At 43.1% G+C, this 16200-nt stretch overlaps 1 protein-coding gene across 1 annotated transcript in view; it reads right to left on the bottom strand.

Annotated features, from left to right (window-relative positions):
* The window catches only part of LOC126106215 (uncharacterized), a 194781-nt gene that overhangs the window by 47781 nt on the left and 130800 nt on the right, over positions 1-16200 (bottom strand). The window lies entirely within an intron of this gene.

Raw genomic sequence — 16200 nt, 5'->3', positions numbered from 1 at the left:
CAGTTACTTATAATGATGTACTGTCTGAAAGAAGCTGCATAAATATTCAGTCAGATCTAGCTTACCTTAAATGTTCAAAAATGTAAAATTGCACACTTCACAAAATGAAAAAAGTAATATTCTATGACAATCATACCAATGAGTCAGTGTTGGAATTGGCCAGCTCATACAAATACCTAGCTGTAACACTCTGTAGGGATATGAAATGGAATTATCACATAGGCTTATTCATGGGTAAAGCACATGGTAGAACACATGGGAAGTTCAATCAGTCTACAAAGGAGATTGCTTACAAATCACTCTCGCAACTGGTTCTAGAATACTGCACAAGTCTGTGAGACCCACACCAGATAGGACTAACAGGGGATATTGAAGATATACAGAAAAGAGCAGCACAAATGGTCACAGGTTTGTTTAATCTGTGGGAAAGTATCACAGGGAAACTGAAGGAACTGAACTAACAGACTCTTGAAGATAGACCTAAACTATACCAAGAAACTCTATTAATGATGTTTCAAGAACCAGCTTTAAACCATGACTCTAGGGATATACAACAACCCCCTACATGACACTCACGTGGGAATCATGAGATGAGATTAGAATAATTATGGTACACACAGAGGCATTCAGACAATCATTCTCCCCATGCTCTATATGTGAATGGAATGGGAAAAAACCCTAACAAATGGCACAATGGGATGTACCTTCAGCCATGCACTTCATGGTGATTTGCAGAATATAGATGTAGATGTAGATGTAAATGTAAACACTGTGGGCATATGCAAACACTGTCACAATTGTGTAATCCAAAGAGTAATAAAATGTCTGATTAATAATGATGTTTCCATGATAAACTGCTTTCATTGATTAAATTCAACATCTCTTGTATTATTCAAAGATTTCTACTACATCTTATCTTTTTACCTTTCGATCCTCTACTGCCTTCACTGTTTCAGATCTTAAAGCTATTCATTTGTCTTCTGTTGTGTTCATATCCCCCCAAATTGTTTAATGCTCCCTCTGAAAATCAGTATAAAAGTGACACACTACCTCACTTTTGGAACTAATTGTTCCATCCTCAGGTAGGATGAGAGATAGGTAGGGGAAAATTAAAAGGAAGGGCAGGACACTAACACCTAAGGATGATTACATGCCACCTGTAGTGAGGATGATGTATGTTATAAACATTAAGAGAAAAAGAAGCTACTTTGGAAAAAAAAGGTAATAAGTCTCAGTGTACTCTGCAGAGCTGTGGGTTATCAAGAAGGCTCTGGAAGAGATGAGATTTCTAGGTGGAGGGAACTTTCTTGTCTGCTTGGACTCCCTCAGTGCTCTGCATACTATTCAGCAAATGCATCCAACATATAATATAGTCCTCATAAATCCTCCAACAACCCAAGTAGTGGAAACGGCACTCAGAGAGATGAAAAATTATAAGGCATGTGGAGAAGACCAAGTTTTTTTCAGAAATGTGGAAATATTCCAGTGATACAGTTCAAATATCCTTACATGTAGCCCTAACAAAAATCTGAATAACAGAAAAGTTTCCCGAACATTGGACCACAGCCATAATCCATCCACTCTACAAAAAAGAAGATAAAAGCAACCCAGATAATTACAGACTGCACATATAAGATTTTCTCCAGAATCCTATACAAGAGGATCAAAGTGCAACTAGAGGAAGAATTAGGTGAATACCAAGGAGGCTTCAGACCTTGGAGAAGCTGCACAGAACAGATCATCACTTTAAAATTATCCATAGCATATTACAAGAAATGAAATAAACCTCTTTTAATAACCTTTGTGGACTTTAAAAAAGCATATGACTGTATCCATAGGCCTTCAGTGTTAAAAATCTTAAGAAATTTTGGGCTCGATATAAAATTAATCAAGCTGATAGAACTCATCTTAGCTAACACTGTATCAAAAGTCAAGTTCAGGGGGGACTCTCTGAGCCATTTATCACAGAAACAGGTTTAAGACAAGGAGATTGCTTGGCATCCCTGCTGTTCAACTGTGCTTTAGAATACATAATGAGGGAATGGTACAAGACTAACCCAAAGAACATCCAAATTGGAAGATGCAAACACAACATAAGTTTAAATTGTCTAGGATTTGCTGATGACCTTGCTTTCTTGTCCTGCAGTATTCAAGAAACCAAACAACAAATCATCTCACTACAGGAAATAACACAGAAAATTAGTCTTTGAATATCCTTTGAAAAAATAGTCATCATGTTAACTGACCCACCACTCATACACAAAATTCCCCATAGGAAACCTAGAAATCAAAGTCGTAGATAAATTTAAATATCTGGGAGAAATCATAACATATAACCTCAATGAAAAGCCAACATGGCATAACGGAATAAACAAATTGACTAGAGCACAATATATCACCAAGTACACCTACAACAAAAAGAGTCTGTCAATAGCAACAAAATTGAAACACTACAAAACAGTCACTCAACCAGAAATAACGTACGCAAGTGAAACCATCTTTAAAACAACTAACACTCCACAAATAGACAAAATACTCAAATTAGAGAGAAGGATCATCAGAATGTGCATCAACAAATTGTACCAGAAAGATGGACACTGGAGAGTAGCTGCAAATGAAACAGTCTACAAGGAAATAGATTCAGTAATGAGTACAATCAGGAAGAAATGTATTTCTATTTTCAGACATCTAATCAGAACACCAGAGAACAGGATCATCAGGAGAATAATAGAAAAATTGTGGAATAGTAAGTGCAACATTAGGTGGATTACAGTAATCAAGGAAGATATGGATGAGCTACAGATGACATTGGAAGACCTGAGAAACAAAACTGACAAAATCAGGAAATTCACAGACAAACAAACCAGACTGCAAAGGAGAATCAACAGACAATAGGAAGGGTGATTTCCGATGAAGAAAGAAGGATGAGATCCGAGAGAATGAATAAGTACTGGGCTGACACGAAACTGAAAAATTCTTTGTATAAAGTTGGCTAGAGTGGTCCAATGAAGGCCATAAAATTGAAAACACAAACAAACAAATACAGTCAAGATGGTGCAACACACTATCCTTCTCCTATAAAGGCTGGTAAAGAATGTGGCATACTGCTAGGCACCTACAAAGATTGGAATGGAAGTAACAAAGGTAGCTGACAGCAACAAATGTAGCCTACCATGAAAACATAGCTGTTCACTATAATGTGTCACTCCCCCTCCCTCTCCCCACTCACAGGCTGCTGTGGTCTCCTGGGCAACAAAACAGGTGATGGCTAAAACTGGGGTAGACAGTGGCAGGAAGTTACAGACAACAAGCTGCAGTCAGTTGAACTGACTATTACCCACTTCTCAAAGCAGGGTTCATCACGTGGTCCTCACTTGCATTCATACAAGATACTGACAAATGACACAAACTCACCCATTTTGAGTAGAAGATACATCAGAATACAGTTTTTTGACAGTAACATTCACAATGCATAATGTTTTAACATCTTGGGATTTATATGCTGATTAGAGGGAAGCCTTTGGTCTACCGAGGGTCTTACTCTCTATTTTATAATGGACCAATGCGTGGCATACAGAAATAGACAACAGGAAACAGTATTCAGTCTAGCTTTTAAGTTCTTGCTCTCTTTCTACACTACTGGCCATTAAAATTACTACACCATGAAGATGACATGCTACAGATGTGAAATTTAACTGACAGGGAGCTGTGATATGCAAATGATTAGCTTTTCAGAGCATTCATACAAGGTTGGCGCCAGTGGCAACACCTAAAACGTGCTGACATGAGGAAAGTTTCAAACCGATTTCTCATACACAAACAGCAGTTAACCGGTGTTGTCTGGTGAAATGTTGTCATGATGCCTTGTGTAAGGAGGAGAAATGCATACCATCACATTTTACCCTTGATGCTGCATCACAGACAGGAGCACCTGTGATGGTGTACTCAACGATGAATCTGGTTGCACGAATGCCAAAACGTCATTTTTTCGGATGAATCCAGGTTCTGTTAACAGCATCCGTGTTTGGCGACATCGCGGTGAATGCACTTTGGAAGCGTGTATTCATCATCACCATACTGGCGTATCACCAGGCGTGATGGTATGAGGTGCCATTGGTTACACGTCTCGGTCACCTCTTGTTCGCATTGACAGCACTTTGAACAGTGGACGTTACATTTCAGATGTGTTACGACCCGTAGCTCCACCCTTCATTTGATCCCTCAAAACCCTACATTTCAGCAGGATAATGCATGACCGCACGTTGCAGGTTCTGTACGGGCCTTTCTGGATACAGAAAATGTTCGACTGCTGCCCTGGCCAGCACATTCTTCAGATCTCTGACCAATTGAAAACATCTAGTCAATGGTGGCCGAGCAACTGGCTTGTCACAATACGCCAGTCACTACTTTTGATGAACTGTGGTATCGTGTTGAAGCTGCATGGGCAGCTTACCTGTACACGTCATCCAAGCTCTGTTTGACTCAATGCCCAGGCATATCAAGGCCGTTATTACAGCCAGAGGTGGCCGTTCTGGGTATTGATCTCACAGGATCTATGCACCCAAATTGCGTGAAAATGTTATCATATGTCAGTTCTAGTATAATATATTTGTCCAATGAATACCCGTTTATCATCTGCATTTCTTCTTGGTGTAGCAATTTTAATGGCCAGTAGTGTAGTAAAAGTACACACATTCTCACACACAGACACCCAAACACACACTCCTGCAGTAATGGCAAGACTTGTTATATTAAATTCTATTGCAGTGATAGTATTAAGAAAGTTGTGGCCATAGAGTAAAAGGATTTTTCAAAAGGAGTAGAGGCTCTGAAGTATGAACTGAGGTTGAGTTGTTTGATTAGGAAGAAAGATTGGTGAGGGTGAGGGACTGATGGAATTGGAAAAGGTGAAGGTCCTTGAGGTATGATGGACGACAGCTCAAGATCCCAGTTTTAATGGTAAGCCCATTACATAGGATACCATGTCCACCATGTCTGAGACAAGATTTGTTGGTAGAGGTAGAAAGTACAAGGACTGATGATTAAATGGTCAGGAGATTAAAAGAACACTGAAGAAATAGTCAGAAAATTTTGAAAATGAGAAGGTGAAAACTATGGTCAGAGTATTATAACAAAAGAAATGGTAGGTATTGTATAAAGAGCTATGTAGGGAGAGAGAAGAAGGGTAATAAAAAGTTTTAAAGAATCAGGATGTAATAGATGCACTCATAAATATATATATTTGATCATAAATTGACATGCGCAACTGTAAATAAACACACACTCGCAAAATGCTATTGTAAATAAATATGCCTGGTGCACTAACATTCAAGTCTAAAAGCAAGAGTTGATAGTAGGTAGTGTGTTAACAACAGCACTGGAATTAAATGTTTGAAAAGGGGCCGTTGCTGTGAGAGCGGGGAGATGTAGTATAGCACCTATTAGTGTGGTGGGCTATTACAACAGCAGTTGTTTATATTTTGCAACAGAGGGTGGTAAGTGTGTGTTTTAAAGGCAGATACTGTAGAGGAGAAGAAAGTATAGACATATTAGGGAGTAAATAACAGACAAATAGGTTGTAGATAAATGAAGACAGACAGTACCATAGGTAAAAGGGTATGAGAAGGAAGATAGGAATAAGCAAAGTATAACAATAGTGGAAATTCTTGGATAGAAAATTGCATAAACTAAGGGAAAAACAACCACTCACCTAAGACAGAGCAATGCGTAGCACAGAAAAACGTATTCCAAGGTGATTGTTTCATCCACTTAACTGTATGACCATTTGACCACATTTACTCACCAAACTGTTTTATAAATACTGCAAATATATGACAACAGCAGAATTAGAGACCCCATTGTATGCATGTTTGGCATTTTAATCACTGAGTTTGTAAATACAGCTTTTACTTTCAATTTGTATAATAGTGGCTACTTCTACCACAATACTGAGAATGGGTGATTAACCTATGGGAACAGGATACGATTATTGGTTGAATGCAATAACTACCCCATTAAATTCCACATAGAGATATATTTCACAGTAAGTCATATACGTGTACACAGCTTGTGATACAGAACAAAACTAAAAACTAACATGGAGGCTCAGCAGAGCAATCAGAGTCCAAAGATGGTGTTAATCGTGATCGATACGACCTATCTACGACACACAGCCACCCCCGCAGTATGGAGCGCCACTGGTGAGGCTTGAGCGGAGGTCATGTGGGCACTGGTGTCGGTAGTAATCGTGTGAGTCAACAGGCACACGACTGGGATTTCCATCTCGGTCGAGGCGGAGTGTGGAGGCGGAGTGACTGGCGGCAGGTCTACCTCGTAGTCGATTAACCAGCGGGGGCGGACGATGCGTCGACCAGCCTGAGAGCAGGTGTGTGGAATGGGCTGTGTTGTGGTGCAGGCATCTCCACCCCATATGCAGATCGATCCGTCCGATGAGATGAACACGCGGATTTATGATGGGTCGCACTTGCGGGGGAGGGACAGGCTATGCACCAAACTGACATTTAACTGCCCATCGGATGGCGAGGCTGCGGTGTCTGTTAGGAGCACGAGCACACAGTCATCGAAGGGGACAATTGATACATCATCCAGGCAGTGTGGTGGCATGTTGCAGCACAGGTTCAATGTGGTAAGTGAGTCTCTGTAGATGGTGAAGTGGTGGCAAAACACGCACATGGGGTGGATGGCGACGAGCCTGGAAAACCTGTGAATGGTGATGACGGATCACGGGTTGGAGAAAACAGCACCATGGGACGAGACAAAGCATTCTCAGGCTCCATGGTGGAAAAGTCGTCAGGAGAGTCTGACTGAGATGGCAGAGGGGCGTCGGAGTCCACAAAAGCAGGTTTGAGCCTGTGCAATGAATCAGTTTGAGGACGATCTTTAACCATAATGTCGAACGTTGTCTCACCCCGCCGGAGTACTTTAAAGGGGCCGAGGTAGTGTGATTGCAGGGGTTGTCTTTCAGAATCATCCCTGAGCATAACATGGGAACAAAATGGCACATAAGTGTCTGGCGGAGAATGGCTGATAGGTGGGTGTAGCCATGCATGTTTGAAGTGAGTGCACATGTGACTAATGAAATTTGGGGGGAGGGGGGAAAATCCTCTTGTGCTTAAGGCAGGCTAAGTTCCCCTGGAAACACTGGGTTCTCCCCAAAAACGAATTCAGAGATGGTTCCCTGTAAGTCTGGTTTAAAGGTCGAACAGAGACCAAGTAACACCCATCGAAGCACCTTAGACCAGAGGAAGTCGTGGCATCTGAGGGCAGTTTTGAGGATGTGGTGCCACCATTCAACTAACCCGTTGCTTTGTGGGTGATAGCCTGTTGTACAAATTTTTTAATGCTGCAGATATTAGATAAAATGGTGAACAGGGCAGACTCTACTGCCAACCTTGGTCCATGGTGATGGTGGTCGGGCAACTGAACCTGGCAATCCACGAGGAGACGAAACCCTAGGCCACAGTTTCAGTGTAAAGGAACAGCTTCCACCCAGTGAGACAAGCAGTCAGTTGTGGAGAGAATATATCTGTGGCCCTCCAATGGTGGTAGTGGACCAATAAGGTTGATATGTACATGACGATATCGTACTTGTGGAATGTCAAACTTGCCTAGTGGAGGGGTGGTGTGGTAGCTGATTTTGTTGCATTGACAGGGGATGCAACTGCGTGCCCAGGTCTGACAGTCACATTTAATATTTTTCCAAATTAAATGCTCAGATATGAGCCATGTAGTGGCACGGATGCCAGGTTGAGCGAGCTTATGCAAGGTGTCGAAGACTTGCCGGCGCATTGTGGGTGGGAGCAACGGCCGCAGGTTGTCGGTAGAAGAATCGCACCACAACTCATCCAAAATGCTGGGGAACTTGGCATTGGTAAACACAAGACATGTTTGAGGATCCATGAGGAGAGCTTGAGATTCCTTGTCGGAGGCCTGGATAGTGGCCAGGTTGGATAAGCTGATGATGTATGAGACAGTATTGATCTGCAAGAAAATAATCAGCGGGGATGTTTTCTGTGCCTTTGATGTAGCAAACATTCTGTTGTGAAATGAGAGACTAAATCAAAGTGGCAGAAAAGCTGAGGGGGTGGGTCCTTGGGAGGGTTGCAGAAAGCATCTGCTAGTGGTTTGTGATTAGTGAGGATGAAGAAAGAGCGGCCCTCGACGTCGGGGCGAAAGTGTTTGACAGCTTTATAGACAGCCAAAATTTCTCTATCAAAAGCGGAATATTTCTTCTGAGCTATAGACAGTTTTTTAGAGCAGAAATGAAGGGGAGAAACTGTGTCACCCTTGCATTGCTGAAGTACTGCCCCCATCGCGATGTCGTTGGCGTCTGTAGTGAACAACTCGGCTGACAGGTCGGGATGGGCGAGTGTCACGGCGTGAGCTAAGGAAGTTTTTAGAGCCTTGGAGGCCTCTAGCATAGGTTCAGTCCTGTGAACTGGTTTAAGGCCTGATGTCTGTTTGCCTGACAGTGAGTCTGTCAGTGGGGCCTGCACGGTGGCAGCAGAAGGCACATGCCAACAGCAGTAATTTATTGTATCCAAGAAACGTCGGAGTTCTTTATAAGTAGCCAGAGGTGGCAGTGATGTGATGGCCTGCATACAGGATTTGGGAGGCTGTATTCCATTTGTGGAGATGATGTAACCCAAAAATGTGACAGAGGACTGGCGCAACTGGCATTTGCCCTTTTTGACCTCGACGCCATTTGAGTTCAAGGTCTGGAGGATCTTGTATAAATGACTTTCGTGTTCCTCAGCCGAGTTGCTGAAAACAAGTATGTCATCCAGATATGCAAAGCAAAACTTGAACTGTCATAAGATTGAGTCGATGAAATGTTGCCATGTTTGTGCCACGTTTTTCAGGCCGAACAGCATGAAGTTGTATTGGAACAAACTGAGCAGTGTGATAATAGCTGTCTTCAGAATGTCTTCCGGCACTAAGGAAATCTGGTGATAGGCATGTTTGCAGTCAATCACACTGAAGATTGTGGCACCTGATAACATATGAGTGAAATCGTTTATTTTCAGCACGGGGTAATTGTCCACGACGGTACGAGCATTTAAGCATCTGTAATCACCGCACGTTCAAAAAGAACTGTCATGTTTGGGGATGAGGTGAATTGGTGAAGACCAGTTGCTGTCCAACGACTGTAGAATACCTGCCTCCAAAAGTTCGTTAATTTGCTGCCAGCTCACGCGCAACTTAATGGGGTTGAGGCATCTAACCCTGTGCCTAATAGGGGGTGGTAGTGGTAATTATCTTGTGTGTCATTCCATCAGTGACGGAAGAAACTGAGAACTGCACACGAGACTGAGTAACGTCCTGACATGAAGTTTTTGGATGAATGGGGTGCAACGAGGAGTAACCGTTAGCGCGAGTGGGAAAAGGCAGCATGAAAGTCACAAGCCTAGTACATGAGCACAGCGTGTGCTTGTTTGGAGAGGTCAGTTGTGCATGTAGCACGGAGCGAGTCGAGATGTGCAGTGACTGTCTGTTGTCAGCCTCGCTTTGGGTAACCGGCGTGGGCAAGAGAGGTGTTGGCGTCATGCGGGAAACAGCGATGGCCACCGAGTCACGTGGTTGGTGCGTGAGAGAGGGGGAATGTTTATCAACATGCGGGGCGGCTGCCTGTGCGGTGGGCGTTTTCGTATTGCATGCGTTACTGTCATTGGAAGCACTGTTTGAAACACATGGTACTGAACGTGGTGAACGCATCGGGGATGCAGTGTCTACCAGACGTGACTCATCACACGCAATTAATGTTTTTGGTCTAACCTGCTGAGTGTCCGAGCTGGTGTCTGCTGGAAAAACAAGGTTAGGTGGCAACACAGTGGACTGCAGTTTCAGAAAATGAGGTACGAGCTGCGAAGAGCTCGTTGTAAGTGTGTGCTATTCATTGCTTCAGCTTGTCGTTTTCCTGGTGGAGTTGTGCCGCCGAGTCGTATTCTGACAGTAGGTTAGTGACACAGGTCACAGCATCACCCACGAGAGTGAAGCATTCACGTACTAACTCACATGTCGCGAGAGAAACAGAACGTGGAACATAAGTGCAGGAGCACAGTATCTGAGTATTGGTGTGGTTGTGTAGCACCGAGCCCTGAACCACTTTCAGAGAGAGTTTGTAATGGGACAAAAAAATCATATTGAGAATTGGTTCATCAATGTCAGCAATGTAGAAAGTCCATGGAAAACACAAAGAAGGGGACAGATGCACTGTAACTTTGACAGAGACTGAGGTTTGTAACTTCGATGCGCTGGCAGCTCGCAGAAGTGACCTCGTTGGTGAAAAGACAGGGGGAGCCATTGATGTAGGTATGATAGACACGTCAGCACCAGTGTCAACTAGGAAAATGAGCTATGATGAAATGTGTCGCATATAAACGACCGCTCAGCCAGGCGGACATGTGGACGGAGTGCAATGTATGGGGGCGCCTGTGAGGTTCCCTGCCGGACTCGGCGTCTTTTAGGACCTGCGGTCAGATTGGGTGCTGGCAAGGTAACCAGCACTTCTTAGCATTATCACCAAAAACCTTGTGGTACCAGCAGTATGGATGAGCTGGATGTGGTGGTGGTGGTGGTGGTGGTGGTGGTGACTGTGGTAGCGGAGGAGGCTTGTCCTCGCCGATTTGTTCTGGCATGTATACTGGCACATATGGTGCGTGGGTGATCATGGAATGTCCGGACAGTAGAGTGAGTGAGCAGATACTACCAGGCAGTGTACAATGTGTGGCTGGGGAGTGAGCTCTGCGTCTGCCAGCAGACGGCTGGCAGACAGGAGCAGTTGTGCCGACCAGCGGTGAGTGGTGAGCTGGTTGGTATTGTTGTAGCAATGCATACAGCTTGTCTGTGATCCAGAGCTGAGAGCCAATTGACTTGAAGGAGTGTGGAAGCAGGTGAATCTGTAGGTCGGTAGGCAATTTGGCGGACCATACTGCTCACAGAGTGACGTCCGGCATTGTGTGCTCGCTCACGAGCAACCGAAGGTGGCACCAGAGTTGTGATGGAGTTCGGTCCCCCAGGTGTTCCTCGTGCAAGATATTTATGATTAATTCTTGTGGTGAGCAGGCAAGTCGGTCCATGATCATTTTCTTGGTGAACTCATACTTCGATCGAGGTGGTGGGGAGAGGAGTAGATCACAAATTAAGTCTGAGTGATCATGGAGGGGCGTGGCAAGACACAGGAATTTAGAGTTGTCGTCAGACACATGACGCGACTCGAAAAAATGCTCAACAAGTACAAACCATGATACAAGGTTGTCCTCGTATAAAGAAGGCAGCTTCGGCAGACAACCAGGGGGAGGGGACAAAGGCGACTTCGGTGTACCTTGAAAAACTGGCTGGTCCATGGTAGGAGAGGCCATACAGCAGACCGGCAGAGCAGGCGTGGGTGTGTTACTGAACGGCACGTCCGTAGCAATGGCGGGTTGTATTATCCTTGATGTGTCACGAAAACATGATGCGGATGGCACGGTCGGTACCGTGGGAACAAGTGGTTGGGCAATATGTGCGGGGGTCCCATAAACTGGACCGGAGATTACAGGCACTGAATTGAACTGACCCAACCCGGACATGACATGGAAGGCTGGCGCGGTAGACACAGGCGGTGCTGTGGGAGAGGCGAGAGGCTGAGAGACTGAAACCGGGGCCCCCTGCAAGTGCGTGGGGAGGGGGGGAGGGGCAGGGGGAGGGGGTGTCGGTAACTCGTATGACCAAAGTTTTAAGTTCTTCTTAAGTGAGAATGGAGAATTGTGTGCATTAAAATGTTCTTGGTTAGTTTTCCAATGAGGTAAAACCGGAACAGGTCGCGGTTTATAGTGGCTAGGTGTATTTTGCAATAATGGCAGTGCTGCACATGGCATGACAGTAACTATTGTTGTGGTCCATTGAGAGTCAAAGTATGTGAGCGAATTTAGATCACTTTGAGCATTATATGACCGATCACTAGGTACACAGTTCTGAATTTTATTCACTTCACACTTCACATGGTGGCAAGCACAGTCCAGTGACATGAAACCTGAGTCCATTGTGTTAGAGGCATAGCACTTGACCACTGTAGAGTGACAAAGTTTGAAGTTAACATGGCTGGAGATCATGAATCACTGTGAATTAATGTAGAACCGGTCATTGATGAAGGACTGGAGATGTCCAGCGATCACTGTTGTGCTTCCAAATCTTCAAACAAAGTGTTGGGTGAGGTAACCATGGCATCGTGCGCGTAACCTGCTGATTTACGACACCTAGCGTGGAACTCGCGGAAGACGTAGAAACTTCAGGGTCACCAGTATGGGAACAGGATATGATTATCGGTTGAATGCAATAACTATCCCCATTAAATTCCATATAGAGATATATTTTGCAGTAAGTCATATACGTGTACACAGCTTGCGATACAGGACAGAACTAAAAACTAACATGGAGGCTCGGCAGAGCAATCAGAGTCCAAAGATGGTGTTAATTGTGGTCGATACTACCTATCGACGCCACAAGCCCTTGCTGTTTAGTGCCCAATATTAAACACATCCCATCCCATCCACTGCAGTTTTGGAATCCAGCATCCCTTCTTGAGAAGGGAATTAAGAAAAGGGGAAGGTCCAGTAGGGCAAAGAGAGAAGGAACTTGATGTTGAGAGAAAAAATTGTGTCAGACTACAGATGGAATGCTATAAAATGAGACAATCTGTAATCTTTGGTTTTGGGAGATACTAAACTCTTTCTGGGGGAAGAGTCAAGAGGAGGAGTCAAGTAGGAGAATTTTGAATAGTAAAATAAAATAAAAAAGCAGGAAAATATACAAAAAAGATATACTAATGTTCATAGAACAGAAAACCCTGGTTCAGAAGAATGACAAGGTGTAAAAGAGAATAAATTAAAAAGTGAGGTAACAACGAACATTCGGTAGGTCAGACAAAAATGCTGAAACTTGAGAGAAATGGTCCATAATGAAAGTAGAAGAATGGTAGTGTAAAGGGTAGTCTGAGGCACACAGGAAAATGAGAAAAAGGAAAATAAAATAAAAGTTTGAGACAGGTTAAAACTGTGCCATTTTGAAAATAATTAACATAACACCAAAAAGACAGAGAACAAAAGCAAAGACACAGAGAATAAAGAATGTAAATGAGTATATGGATTTAAGCCACCTATAAAGCTACAAGTGTTAGCACACTACTTCTGGGATTTGAGGAGGCACGCCAGCCCCGGATCAGATTCAGTCGGTGGGTTAACAATGAGGGCCGAGGTGCTGGCCAGCGTGGATGAATTTTTAGGTGGTTTCTCACATCTGAGTAGATGAATACTGGGCCGGTATCCACATTCTGACTCAATTACTGATTCATAAACATTTAGAAAATGCTCACACACTTAAAATGGGATAACACTACACGCAGACAGATGGGGTGCAATAATTCTGTCTCAGAAAGAAGGGGTGGTGACGGATGGCATCCAGCCATCCTCTACGACTAACATTGCCAAATTCAGTATGAAATGTTGCCCAGTAAAGACATGGGATAAGGACAGGGAATAGAAAGAAGAGGAAGAAGAAGAAGAAGAAGAAGAAGAAGAAGATATACAGATGGATGTAAGAAGGAGAATACGCTCAGTTATTCATATTATTTTGCTGATAGGGTCTTCAGTGGTTACCTCCAAGAATAACTTATAAGTTATGAGCTGGAGCATGCAGAACTGTGGAGGTATAGGACCAGTTGAGAAGGCATCACAGTAGAAAGTTCCTCAGAAATGTGTACAAGCAGTTTTAGCAGTCTGTTCAGCCCATTTCTTGAAGTGTCAACTATCTACTCTACATAAACGCTTTGTAAACTATACTGAACAGCATAGCAAATGAAACTTAGCATGGTACCACATGTTAAGGATTCTTTCCATCCCAGCTGTGTACGGAGCATGGAAAGAACCCCTGCTTAAATGCCTCTGTGTCTGCTGTAACTGGTGTAATTTTGTCTTCCTGGTCCCAATGGGAGTGATATGTAAGAGGCTGAAGAAGTCTGTAAATTCTTCACTTCATACAGTGTCTTGAAGTTTTGTAATTTGGCTTTTAAAGAATAATTTGCGTCTATCTTTTAAGGATCTGCTAATTTAGCTTTTTCAACATTACTGTGTCACTATCCTGTGAGTTAAACAAACCTGTGACCATCCATACTTCCCTTCTTTGTGTATGTTCAGTGTCCCCTGTTAGTTCTATGTGGTATAGGTCCCACACACTTTAGCAATATTCTAATATGGGACGCACAAGTGATTTGTAAGCAGACTTAATGTATCGTCCCACTACCCTGCCAATGAACTGAAGTCTACAACCTGTTATACCAATGACTGAGCCTATGCAGTCTACATCCAGTCCTATTAACTGGCACTACGGAGGTAACGGTAAAAAGCAGTGATTAGTGCACTTGAAGTTGCCAAGTTCTAGTCTGCAGTTGTCAAAGAAAGATTTATGGGGTTTATACTTTGCCCATAGTAAGATAAAGAAGTGCTCTGATATAAAGACAATCTTTTTGCAATTCGGGTTGTCATAAAAATGTGGTGTCATTTTTAGCTCACTATCCCCTTCTGGAGAGTTTGGCCACTGACCCCACTTTGGTGACTTGAGTATCAATGAAGATTAAATGATGAGGACACCCCCCCTCCCCCCCCTTTCACTCAGAGATATATATATCTATACAAAGAGAGAGAGAGAGAGAGAGAGAGAGAGAGAGAGAGAGAGAGAGAACAAAATCATAAAATGGACTTTCTGATTTTCCAGACTGTGCAGTCATTGGCATAATCGATACATGAGTAGCATGTGGATAAGTACAGAATGAATATGGGTGATAGGAGGCATGCTAGGGTAGTCCGTGCAGATGCAATGATCATTTTGACCAAATGGCTTGGTGTTCAGAGCATCAGCCTAGTAAACAGGAGACCTGGGTTCGAATCTTGCTCTGACAAATTTTGAACTTTTGCCACTGATTTAAATCAATGCCTAGTTGCAGCCAATGTCTGTAATTCCTTTGTGTCTTAATAAAAACGAAGCTGAAAGAACACTACATACATCAAACAAGGCAAACAAGATGTACATTCTGTATAACTGCAAGACAATGTATCTGGAGCATCAGAAACTCCATGAGGCATTTCTGTGGACAGTGCTGTTGTCTGTATGAAGGTTGCAATGCTAGAAGTCTGGAGTGAACTGCAGGAAGATCTGCAGATAGCCAATGATTCAAGCACCGGCCATCAGCTGTCAGTCACAATCAAAACCAAACCACTGCATTTGTACGCTGCTTTCAAGTGAGCAATAATTTCTTTCTCAGTGGAAAGATAATGTTGTGAAATGCTGTCCTTTTGCATCAAATGAAGCTTTGACTCAATAACTGCTTCCCCATACAGAAAGATATGCATTAAGCAATAGCAGTAAACTGTGGATCCCCATGCCTTTGCATTTCTGTGGCAAATAACCACATCTATGTCAACATCTAGATGGATACTCTGCAAATCACATTTAAGTGCCTGGCAGAGGGTTCATCAAACCACCTTCACAATTCTCTATTATTCCAATCTCGTATAGCACGCAGAAAGAATGAACACCCATATCTTTCCATACCAGCTCTGATTTCCGTTATTTTTTCGTGGTGATCATCCCTGTGTAGGTCAGTGTCAACAAAATATTTTCACATTCGGAGGAGAAAGTTGGTGATTGGAATTTTGTGAGAAGATTCTGTCGCAATGAAAAAGTCTTTCTTTTAATGATGTCCAACCCAAATCCTGTATAATTTCAGTGACACTCTCTGAAGGTTTCATCATCAGTGAGGAATTAATACTGCACATAGCTAATCTGTATATTTTGTTGTCAAAGAAACAATACAAAATGTGCTGCCCTCCTTTGAACTTTTTCGATGTACTCTGTCAGTCCTATCTGGTAAGGATCCCACACCACACAACAGTATTCTAAAATAGGATGGACAAACATAGTGTAGGCAGTCTCCTTAGTACATCTGTTACATTTTCTAAGTGTCCTGCCAAAAAAAAGCAGTCTTTGGTTAGCCTTCCCCACGACATATTCTGTGTGTTCCTTCCAATTTAAGTTTGTAATTGTAATTCCTAGGTGTTTAGTTGAATTTACGGCCTTTAGATTTGACTGATTTATCGTGTAACTGAAGTCTAATGAATTCCTTTTAGCACTGCTGTGGATGACCTC

Source organism: Schistocerca cancellata, chromosome 10 (assembly GCF_023864275.1).
Source record: "Schistocerca cancellata isolate TAMUIC-IGC-003103 chromosome 10, iqSchCanc2.1, whole genome shotgun sequence".
Taxonomy (NCBI): domain Eukaryota; kingdom Metazoa; phylum Arthropoda; class Insecta; order Orthoptera; family Acrididae; genus Schistocerca; species Schistocerca cancellata.
This window is presented reverse-complemented; position numbering and strand designations above follow the sequence as displayed.